Source organism: Amblyomma americanum, chromosome 6 (genome assembly GCF_052857255.1).
Source record: "Amblyomma americanum isolate KBUSLIRL-KWMA chromosome 6, ASM5285725v1, whole genome shotgun sequence".
Lineage (NCBI taxonomy): Eukaryota > Metazoa > Arthropoda > Arachnida > Ixodida > Ixodidae > Amblyomma > Amblyomma americanum.
In genome coordinates this window covers 153,886,784-153,899,103 of record NC_135502.1, presented here as the reverse complement: position 1 = coordinate 153,899,103, position 12,320 = coordinate 153,886,784, and positions in this window count along the sequence as shown.

The following is a 12,320-nucleotide window of genomic DNA, read 5'->3' as shown; positions in this document are numbered from 1 at the left end:
CAGGTATTGTCGCTAGAAGAGTCAGGTCGCTAGAAAACACCCATGGTGTCATCTGGTCAACAGTGTAATCCGGACGAAGTTTATAAACGCCAACGATATCGCTTCTATCCCCGCACGTGTAGCCGCTCGTTGCTGTAGATGCGCCGATCTGGAAAATGCCCTGCATAACGCAGAACAAGGTCCTCGTTTGCGTCATTGCCAGTCCGCGTCCATCGTATTCACAGAAGACGAACCGCTGAGGTGCTTCTTTTATAGTGGTTTTCTTGGGTGGCGGCAGACCACGACTACCAGGTGGTGTCGCTAGAAGGGCCAGGTCGCCACAAAATAACCATGCTGTTATCTGGTCAACCGTGTAATCCGGACGAAGTTTATAAACGCCGACGATATCGCTCCTATCCCCACATGTGTAGGCGCTCGTTGCTGTAGATGCGCCGATCTGGAATATGCCCTGCAGAACGCAGAACAAGGTCGTCGTTAGCGTCATTGCCAGTCCGCGTCCATCGTGCCCACAGAATACGAACCGGTGAGGTGCTTCTTGTATATTGGTGGTCTCAGGTGACGTCACACCGCGACAACCAGGTCTTGTCGCTAGAAGAGCCCGGTCACGAGAAAATAACAGTGCTGTCATCAGGTCAACAGTGTAATCCGGACGAAGTTGATAAACGCCGACGATATCGCTTCTATCCACGCACGTGTAGGCGCTCGTTGCTGGAGATGCGCCGATCAGGAAATTACCCTGCAGAACGCAGAACAAGGTCCTCGTAGGCGTCATTGCCAGTCCGCGTCCATCGTGCCCACCGAATACAAACCAGTGAGGTGCTTCTTTTATAGTGGTGTTCTTGGGTGACGTCACATAGCGACTACCAGGTGGTGTCGCTAGAAGAGCCAGGTCGCCAGAAAATAACCATGCTGTCATCTGGTCAACAGTGTAATCCGGACGAAGTTGATAAACGCCGACGATATCGCTTCTATCCCCGCACGTGTAGGCGCTCGTTGCTGCAGAAGCGCCAATCAGGAAATTGCCCTGCAGAACGCAGAACAAGGTCCTCGTAGGCGTCATTGCCAGTCCCCGTCCATCGTGCCCACAGAATACGGACCGGTGAGGTGCTTCTTTTAAAGTGGTGCTCTAAGGTGACGTCACACCGCGACTACCAGGTGGTGTCGCTAGAAGAGCCAGGTCGCCAGAAAATAACCATGCTGTCATCTGGTCAACTAAATTGCGGACGAAGTTGATAAACGGCGACGATATAGCATCTATCCCAGCATGTGTAGGCGCTCGTTGCTGTAGATGCGCCGATCAGGAAAATGCCCTGCAGAACGCAGAACAAGGCCCTCGATAGCGTCATTGCCAGTTCGCGTCCATCGTGCTCACCCAATACGAACCGATGACGTGCTTCGTGTATATTGGTGGTCTCAGTTGACGTCACACCGCGACTACCAGGTGGTGTCGCTAGAAGAGCCAGGTCGCCAGAAAATAACCATGCTGTCATCTGGTCAACTAAATTCCGGACGAAGTTGATAAACGGCGACGATATAGCTTCTATCCCAGCATGAGTAGGCGCTCGTTGCTGTAGATGCGCCGATCAGGAAAATGCCCTGCAGAACGCAGAACAAGGCCCTCGATAGCGTCATTGCCAGTCCGCGTCCATCGTTCCCACCGAATACAAACCAATGAGGTGCTTCTTTAAATGTGGTGTTCTTGGGTGACGTCACATAGCGACTACCAGGTGGTGTCGCTAGAAGAGCCAGGTCGCCAGAAAATAACCATGCTGTCATCTGGTCAACAGTGTAATCCGGACGAAGTTGATAAACGCCGACGATATCGATTCTATCCCCGCACGTGTAGGCGCTCGTTGCTGCAGAAGCGCCAATCAGGAAATTGCCCTGCAGAACGCAGAACAAGGTCCTCGTAGGCGTCATTGCCAGTCCCCGTCCATCGTGCCCACAGAATACGGACCGGTGAGGTGCTTCTTTTAAAGTGGTGCTCTAAGGTGACGTCACACCGCGACTACCAGGTGGTGTCGCTAGAAGAGCCAGGTCGCCAGAAAATAACCATGCTGTCATCTGGTCAACTAAATTGCGGACGAAGTTGATAAACGGCGACGATATAGCATCTATCCCAGCATGTGTAGGCGCTCGTTGCTGTAGATGCGCCGATCAGGAAAATGCCCTGCAGAACGCAGAACAAGGCCCTCGATAGCGTGATTGCCAGTTCGCGTCCATCGTGCTCACCCAATACGAACCGATGACGTGCTTCGTGTATATTGGTGGTCTCAGTTGACGTCACACCGCGACTACCAGGTGGTGTCGCTAGACGAGCCAGGTCGCCAGAAAATAACCATGCTGTCATCTGGTCAACTAAATTCCGGACGAAGTTGAGAAACGGCGACGATATAGCTTCTATCCCAGCATGAGTAGGCGCTCGTTGCTGTAGATGCGCCGATCAGGAAAATGCCCTGCAGAACGCAGAACAAGGCCCTCGATAGCGTCATTGCCAGTCCGCGTCCATCGTGCCCACAGAATACGAACCGGTGACGTGCTTCGTGTATATTGGTGGTCTCAGGTGACGTCACACCGCGACTACCAGGTGGTGTCGCTAGAAGAGCCAGGTCCCGAGAATATAACAATGCTGTCATCTGGTCAACATTGTAATCCGGACGAAGTTGATAAACGCCGACGATATCGCTTCTATCCCTGCACGTGACGGCGCTCGTTGCTGGAGATGCGCCGATCAGGAAATTTCCCTGCAGAACGCAGAACAAGGTCCTCGTAGGCGTCATTGCCAGTCCGCGTCCATCGTGCCCACAGAATACGAACCGGTGAGGTGCTTGTTTTATAGTGGTGCTCTCAGGTGACGTCACACCGCGACTTCCAGGTATTGTCGCTAGAAGAGTCAGGTCGCCAGAAAACACCCATGGTGTCATCTGGTCAACAGTGTAATCCGGACGAAGTTTATAAACGCCAACGATATCGCTTCTATCCCCACACGTGTAGCCGCTCGTTGCTGTAGATGCGCCGATCTGGAAAATGCCCTGAAGAACGCAGAACAAGCTCCTCTTTAGCGTTATTGCCAGTCCGCGTCCATCGTGCCCACAGAATACGAACCGGTGAGGTGCTTCTTGTATATTGGTGGTCTCAGGTGACGTCACACCGCGACTACCAGGTGGTGTCGCTAGAAGAGCCAGGTCCCGAGAATATAACAATGCTGTCACCTGGTCAACAGTGTAATCCGGACGAAGTTGATTAACGTCGACGATATAGCTTCTATCCCCGCACGTGTAGGCACTCGTTGCTGTAGATGCGCCGATCTGGAAAATGCCCTGCATAACGCAGAACAAGGTCCTCGTTTGCGTCATTGCCAGTCCGCATCAATCGTACCCACAGAATGCGAACCGATGAGGTGCTTCTTGTATATTGATGGTCTCAGGTGACGTCACACCGCGACTACCAGGTGGTGTCGCTAGAAGAGCCAGGTCGCCAGAAAATAACCATGCTGTCATCTGGTCAACTGTAATCCGGACGAAGTTGATAAACGCCGACGATATCGCTTCTATCCCCGCACGTGTAGCCGCTCGTTGCTGTAGATGCGCCGATCTGGAAAATGCCCTGAAGAACGCAGAACAAGGTCCTCTTTAGCGTTATTGCCAGTCCGCGTCCATCGTGCCCACAGAATACGAACCGGTGAGGTGCATCTTGTATATTGGTGGTCTCAGGTGACGTCACACCGCGACTACCAGGTGGTGTCGCTAGAAGAGCCAGGTCGCCAGAAAATAACCATGCTGTCATGTGGTCAACAGTGTAATTCGGACGAAGTTGATAAACGCCGACGATATCGCTTCTATCCCCGCACGTGTAGGCGCTCGTTGCTGTAGATACGCCGATCTGGAAAATGCCCTGAAGAACGCAGAACAAGGTCCTCTTTAGCGTTATTGCCAGTCCGCGTCCATCGTGCCCACAGAATACGAACCGGTGAGGTGCTTCTTGTATATTGGTGGTCTCAGGTGACGTCACACCGCGACTACCAGGTGGTGTCGCTAGAAGAGCCAGGTCCCGAGAATATAACAATGCTGTCATCTGGTCAACAGTGTAATCCGGACGAAGTTGATAAACGTCGACGATATCGCTTCTATCCCCGCACGTGTAGGCACTCGATTCTGTAGATGCGCCGATCTGGTTAATGCCCTGCATAACGCAGAACAAGGTCCTCGTTAGCGTCATTGCCAGTCTGCGTCAATCGTACCCACAGAATACGAACCGATGAGGTGCTTCTTATATATTGGTGGTCTCAGGTGACGTCACACCGCGACTACCAGGTGGTGTCGCTAGAAGAGCCAGGTCGCCAGAAAATAACCATGCTGTCATCTGGTCAACTGTAATCCGGACGAAGTTGATAAACGCCGACGATATCGCTTCTATCCCAGCATGTGTAGGCGCTCGTTGCTGTATATGCGCCGATAAGGAAAATGCCCTGCAGAACGCAGAACAAGGTCCTCGTTAGCGTCATTGCCAGTCCGCGTCCATCGTGCCCACTGAATACGAACCGGTGACGTGCTTCTTGTATATTGGTGGTCTCAAGTGACGTCACACCGCGACTACCAGGTGGTGTCGCTAGAAGTTCCAGGTACCAAGAAAATAACAATGCTGTCATCTGGTCAACAGTGTAATCCGAACGAAGTTGATAAACGCCGACGATATCGCTTCTATCCCTGCACGTGAGGGCGCTCGTTGCTGGAGATGCGCCGATCAGGAAATTGCCCTGCAGAACGCAGAACAAGGTCCTCGTAGGCGTCATTGCCAGTCCGCGTCCATCGTGCCCACAGAATACGAACCGGTGAGGTGCTTGTTTTATAGTGGTGCTCTCAGGTGACGTCACACCGCGACTACCAGGTGGTGTCGCTAGAAGTTCCAGGTACCAAGAAAATAACAATGCTGTCATCTGGTCAACAGTGTAATCCGAACGAAGTTGATAAACGCCGACGATATCGCTTCTATCCCTGCACGTGAGGGCGCTCGTTGCTGGAGATGCGCCGATCAGGAAATTGCCCTGCAGAACGCAGAACAAGGTCCTCGTAGGCGTCATTGCCAGTCCGCGTCCATCGTGCCCACAGAATACGAACCGGTGAGGTGCTTGTTTTATAGTGGTGCTCTCAGGTGACGTCACACCGCGACTTCCAGGTATTGTCGCTAGAAGAGTCAGGTCGCTAGAAAACACCCATGGTGTCATCTGGTCAACAGTGTAATCCGGACGAAGTTTATAAACGCCAACGATATCGCTTCTATCCCCGCACGTGTAGCCGCTCGTTGCTGTAGATGCACCGATCTGGAAAATGCCCTGAAGAACGCAGAACAAGCTCCTCTTTAGCGTTATTGTCAGTCCGCGTCCATCGTGCCCACAGAATACGAACCGGTGAGGTGCTTCTTGTATATTGGTGGTCTCAGGTGACGTCACACCGCGACTACCAGGTGGTGTCACTAGAAGAGCCAGGTCGCCAGAAAATAACCATGCTGTCATGTGGTCAACAGTGTAATCCGGAAGAAGTCGATAAACGCCGACGATATCGCTTCTATCCCCGCACGTGTAGGCACTCGTTGCTGTAGATGCGCCGATCTGGAAAATGCCCTGCATAACGCAGAACAAGGTCCTCGTTTGCGTCATTGCCAGTCCGCGTCCATCGTATTCACAGAAGACGAACCGCTGAGGTGCTTCTTTTATAGTGGTTTTCTTGGGTGGCGGCAGACCACGACTACCAGGTGGTGTCGCTAGAAGAGCCAGGTCGCCACAAAATAACCATGCTGTTATCTGGTCAACCGTGTAATCCGGACGAAGTTTATAAACGCCGACGATATCGCTCCTATCCCCACATGTGTAGGCGCTCGTTGCTGTAGATGCGCCGATCTGGAATATGCGCTGCAGAACGCAGAACAAGGTCGTCGTTAGCGTCATTGCCAGTCCGCGTCCATCGTGCCCACAGAATACGAACCGGTGAGGTGCTTCTTGTATATTGGTGGTCTCAGGTGACGTCACACCGCGACAACCAGGTCTTGTCGCTAGAAGAGCCCGGTCACGAGAAAATTACAGTGCTGTCATCAGGTCAACAGTGTAATCCGGACGAAGTTGATAAACGCCGAGGATATCGCTTCTATCCTCGCACGTGTAGGCGCTCGTTGCTGGAGATGCGCCGATCAGGAAATTACCCGGCAGAACGCAGAACAAGGTCCTCGTAGGCGTCATTGCCAGTCCGCGTTCATCGTGCCCACCGAATACGGACCGGTGAGGTGCTTCTTTTAAAGTGGTGCTCTAAGGTGACGTCACACCGCGACTACCAGGTGGTGTCGCTAGAAGAGCCAGGTCGCCAGAAAATAACCATGCTGTCATCTGGTCAACTAAATTGCGGACGAAGTTGATAAACGGCGACGATATAGCATCTATCCCAGCATGTGTAGGCGCTCGTTGCTGTAGATGCGCCGATCAGGAAAATGCCCTGCAGAACGCAGAACAAGGCCCTCGATAGCGTCATTGCCAGTTCGCGTCCATCGTGCTCACCCAATACGAACAGATGACGTGCTTCGTGTATATTGGTGGTCTCAGTTGACGTCACACCGCGACTACCAGGTGGTGTCGCTAGAAGAGCCAGGTCGCCAGAAAATAACCATGCTGTCATCTGGTCAACTAAATTCCGGACGAAGTTGAGAAACGGCGACGATATAGCTTCTATCCCAGCATGAGTAGGCGCTCGTTGCTGTAGATGCGCCGATCAGGAAAATGCCCTGCAGAACGCAGAACAAGGCCCTCGATAGCGTCATTGCCAGTCCGCGTCCATCGTGCCCACAGAATACGAACCGGTGACGTGCTTCGTGTATATTGGTGGTCTCAGGTGACGTCACACCGCGACTACCAGGTGGTGTCGCTAGAAGAGCCAGGTCCCGAGAATATAACAATGCTGTCATCTGGTCAACATTGTAATCCGGACGAAGTTGATAAACGCCGACGATATCGCTTCTATCCCTGCACGTGACGGCGCTCGTTGCTGGAGATGCGCCGATCAGGAAATTTCCCTGCAGAACGCAGAACAAGGTCCTCGTAGGCGTCATTGCCAGTCCGCGTCCATCGTGCCCACAGAATACGAACCGGTGAGGTGCTTGTTTTATAGTGGTGCTCTCAGGTGACGTCACACCGCGACTTCCAGGTATTGTCGCTAGAAGAGTCAGGTCGCCAGAAAACACCCATGGTGTCATCTGGTCAACAGTGTAATCCGGACGAAGTTTATAAACGCCAACGATATCGCTTCTATCCCCACACGTGTAGCCGCTCGTTGCTGTAGATGCGCCGATCTGGAAAATGCCCTGAAGAACGCAGAACAAGCTCCTCTTTAGCGTTATTGCCAGTCCGCGTCCATCGTGCCCACAGAATACGAACCGGTGAGGTGCTTCTTGTATATTGGTGGTCTCAGGTGACGTCACACCGCGACTACCAGGTGGTGTCGCTAGAAGAGCCAGGTCCCGAGAATATACCAATGCTGTCACCTGGTCAACAGTGTAATCCGGACGAAGTTGATTAACGTCGACGATATAGCTTCTATCCCCGCACGTGTAGGCACTCGTTGCTGTAGATGCGCCGATCTGGAAAATGCCCTGCATAACGCAGAACAAGGTCCTCGTTTGCGTCATTGCCAGTCCGCATCAATCGTACCCACAGAATGCGAACCGATGAGGTGCTTCTTGTATATTGATGGTCTCAGGTGACGTCACACCGCGAGTTCCAGGTGGTGATGCTAGAAGAGCCAGGTCGCCAGAAAATAACCATGCTGTCATCTGGTCAACAGTGTAATCCGGACGAAGTTGATAACACCGACGATATCGCTTCTATCCCCGCACGTGTAGGCGCTCGTTGCTGCAGATACGCCGATCTGGAAAATGCCCTGCAGAACCCAGAACAAGGTCCTCGTTAGCGTTATTGCCAGTCCGCATCCATCGTGCCCTCAGAATACGAACCGGTGAGGTGCTTCTTGTATATTGGTGGTCTCAGGTGACGTCACACCGTGACTACCAGGTAGTGTCGCTAGAAGAGCCAGGTACCGAGAATATAACAATGCTGTCATCTGGTCAACAGTGTAATCCGGACGAAGTTGATAAACGCCGACGATATCGCTTCTATACCCGCACGTGTAGACGCTCGTTGCTGTAGATGCGTCGATCTGGAAAATGTCCTGCAGAACGCAGAACAAGGTCCTCGTAGGCGTCATTGCCAGTCCCCGTCCATCGTGCCCACAGAATACGGAGCGGTGAGGTGCTTCTTTTAAAGTGGTGCTCTCAGGTGACGTCACACCGCGACTACCAGGTGGGGTCGCTAGAAGAGCCAAGTCGCCAGAAAATAACCATGCTGTCATCTGGTCAACTAAATTCCGGACGAAGTTGATAAACGCCGACGATATCGCTTCTATCCCAGCATGTGTAGGCCCTCGTTGCTGTAGATGCGCCGATCAGGAAAATGCCCTGCAGAACGCAGAACAAGGCCCTCGATAGCGTCATTGCCAGTTCGCGTCCATCGTGCTCACCCAATACGAACCGATGACGTGCTTCGTGTATATTGGTGGTCTCAGTTGACGTCACACCGCGACTACCAGGTGGTGTCGCTAGAAGAGCCAGGTCGCCAGAAAATAACCATGCTGTCATCTGGTCAACTAAATTCCGGACGAAGTTGATAAACGGCGACGATATAGCTTCTATCCCAGCATGAGTAGGCGCTCGTTGCTGTAGATGCGCCGATCAGGAAAATGCCCTGCAGAACGCAGAACAAGGCCCTCGATAGCGTCATTGCCAGTCCGCGTCCATCGTTCCCACCGAATACAAACCAATGAGGTGCTTCTTTAAATGTGGTGTTCTTGGGTGACGTCACATAGCGACTACCAGGTGGTGTCGCTAGAAGAGCCAGGTCGCCAGAAAATAACCATGCTGTCATCTGGTCAACAGTGTAATCCGGACGAAGTTGATAAACGCCGACGATATCGATTCTATCCCCGCACGTGTAGGCGCTCGTTGCTGCAGAAGCGCCAATCAGGAAATTGCCCTGCAGAACGCAGAACAAGGTCCTCGTAGGCGTCATTGCCAGTCCCCGTCCATCGTGCCCACAGAATACGGACCGGTGAGGTGCTTCTTTTAAAGTGGTGCTCTAAGGTGACGTCACACCGCGACTACCAGGTGGTGTCGCTAGAAGAGCCAGGTCGCCAGAAAATAACCATGCTGTCATCTGGTCAACTAAATTGCGGACGAAGTTGATAAACGGCGACGATATAGCATCTATCCCAGCATGTGTAGGCGCTCGTTGCTGTAGATGCGCCGATCAGGAAAATGCCCTGCAGAACGCAGAACAAGGCCCTCGATAGCGTGATTGCCAGTTCGCGTCCATCGTGCTCACCCAATACGAACCGATGACGTGCTTCGTGTATATTGGTGGTCTCAGTTGACGTCACACCGCGACTACCAGGTGGTGTCGCTAGACGAGCCAGGTCGCCAGAAAATAACCATGCTGTCATCTGGTCAACTAAATTCCGGACGAAGTTGAGAAACGGCGACGATATAGCTTCTATCCCAGCATGAGTAGGCGCTCGTTGCTGTAGATGCGCCGATCAGGAAAATGCCCTGCAGAACGCAGAACAAGGCCCTCGATAGCGTCATTGCCAGTCCGCGTCCATCGTGCCCACAGAATACGAACCGGTGACGTGCTTCGTGTATATTGGTGGTCTCAGGTGACGTCACACCGCGACTACCAGGTGGTGTCGCTAGAAGAGCCAGGTCCCGAGAATATAACAATGCTGTCATCTGGTCAACATTGTAATCCGGACGAAGTTGATAAACGCCGACGATATCGCTTCTATCCCTGCACGTGACGGCGCTCGTTGCTGGAGATGCGCCGATCAGGAAATTTCCCTGCAGAACGCAGAACAAGGTCCTCGTAGGCGTCATTGCCAGTCCGCGTCCATCGTGCCCACAGAATACGAACCGGTGAGGTGCTTGTTTTATAGTGGTGCTCTCAGGTGACGTCACACCGCGACTTCCAGGTATTGTCGCTAGAAGAGTCAGGTCGCCAGAAAACACCCATGGTGTCATCTGGTCAACAGTGTAATCCGGACGAAGTTTATAAACGCCAACGATATCGCTTCTATCCCCACACGTGTAGCCGCTCGTTGCTGTAGATGCGCCGATCTGGAAAATGCCCTGAAGAACGCAGAACAAGCTCCTCTTTAGCGTTATTGCCAGTCCGCGTCCATCGTGCCCACAGAATACGAACCGGTGAGGTGCTTCTTGTATATTGGTGGTCTCAGGTGACGTCACACCGCGACTACCAGGTGGTGTCGCTAGAAGAGCCAGGTCCCGAGAATATAACAATGCTGTCACCTGGTCAACAGTGTAATCCGGACGAAGTTGATTAACGTCGACGATATAGCTTCTATCCCCGCACGTGTAGGCACTCGTTGCTGTAGATGCGCCGATCTGGAAAATGCCCTGCATAACGCAGAACAAGGTCCTCGTTTGCGTCATTGCCAGTCCGCATCAATCGTACCCACAGAATGCGAACCGATGAGGTGCTTCTTGTATATTGATGGTCTCAGGTGACGTCACACCGCGACTACCAGGTGGTGTCGCTAGAAGAGCCAGGTCGCCAGAAAATAACCATGCTGTCATCTGGTCAACTGTAATCCGGACGAAGTTGATAAACGCCGACGATATCGCTTCTATCCCCGCACGTGTAGCCGCTCGTTGCTGTAGATGCGCCGATCTGGAAAATGCCCTGAAGAACGCAGAACAAGGTCCTCTTTAGCGTTATTGCCAGTCCGCGTCCATCGTGCCCACAGAATACGAACCGGTGAGGTGCATCTTGTATATTGGTGGTCTCAGGTGACGTCACACCGCGACTACCAGGTGGTGTCGCTAGAAGAGCCAGGTCGCCAGAAAATAACCATGCTGTCATGTGGTCAACAGTGTAATTCGGACGAAGTTGATAAACGCCGACGATATCGCTTCTATCCCCGCACGTGTAGGCGCTCGTTGCTGTAGATACGCCGATCTGGAAAATGCCCTGAAGAACGCAGAACAAGGTCCTCTTTAGCGTTATTGCCAGTCCGCGTCCATCGTGCCCACAGAATACGAACCGGTGAGGTGCTTCTTGTATATTGGTGGTCTCAGGTGACGTCACACCGCGACTACCAGGTGGTGTCGCTAGAAGAGCCAGGTCCCGAGAATATAACAATGCTGTCATCTGGTCAACAGTGTAATCCGGACGAAGTTGATAAACGTCGACGATATCGCTTCTATCCCCGCACGTGTAGGCACTCGTTTCTGTAGATGCGCCGATCTGGTTAATGCCCTGCATAACGCAGAACAAGGTCCTCGTTAGCGTCATTGCCAGTCTGCGTCAATCGTACCCACAGAATACGAACCGATGAGGTGCTTCTTATATATTGGTGGTCTCAGGTGACGTCACACCGCGACTACCAGGTGGTGTCGCTAGAAGAGCCAGGTCGCCAGAAAATAACCATGCTGTCATCTGGTCAACTGTAATCCGGACGAAGTTGATAAACGCGGACGATATCGCTTCTATCCCAGCATGTGTAGGCGCTCGTTGCTGTAGATGCGCCGATAAGGAAAATGCCCTGCAGAACGCAGAACAAGGTCCTCGTTAGCGTCATTGCCAGTCCGCGTCCATCGTGCCCACAGAATACGAACCGATGAGGTGCTTCTTATATATTGGTGGTCTCAGGTGACGTCACACCGCGACTACCAGGTGGTGTCGCTAGAAGAGCCAGGTCGCCAGAAAATAACCATGCTGTCATCTGGTCAACTGTAATCCGGACGAAGTTGATAAACGCCGACGATATCGCTTCTATCCCAGCATGTGTAGGCGCTCGTTGCTGTATATGCGCCGATAAGGAAAATGCCCTGCAGAACGCAGAACAAGGTCCTCGTTAGCGTCATTGCCAGTCCGCGTCCATCGTGCCCACTGAATACGAACCGGTGACGTGCTTCTTGTATATTGGTGGTCTCAAGTGACGTCACACCGCGACTACCAGGTGGTGTCGCTAGAAGTTCCAGGTACCAAGAAAATAACAATGCTGTCATCTGGTCAACAGTGTAATCCGAACGAAGTTGATAAACGCCGACGATATCGCTTCTATCCCTGCACGTGAGGGCGCTCGTTGCTGGAGATGCGCCGATCAGGAAATTGCCCTGCAGAACGCAGAACAAGGTCCTCGTAGGCGTCATTGCCAGTCCGCGTCCATCGTGCCCACAGAATACGAACCGGTGAGGTGCTTGTTTTATAG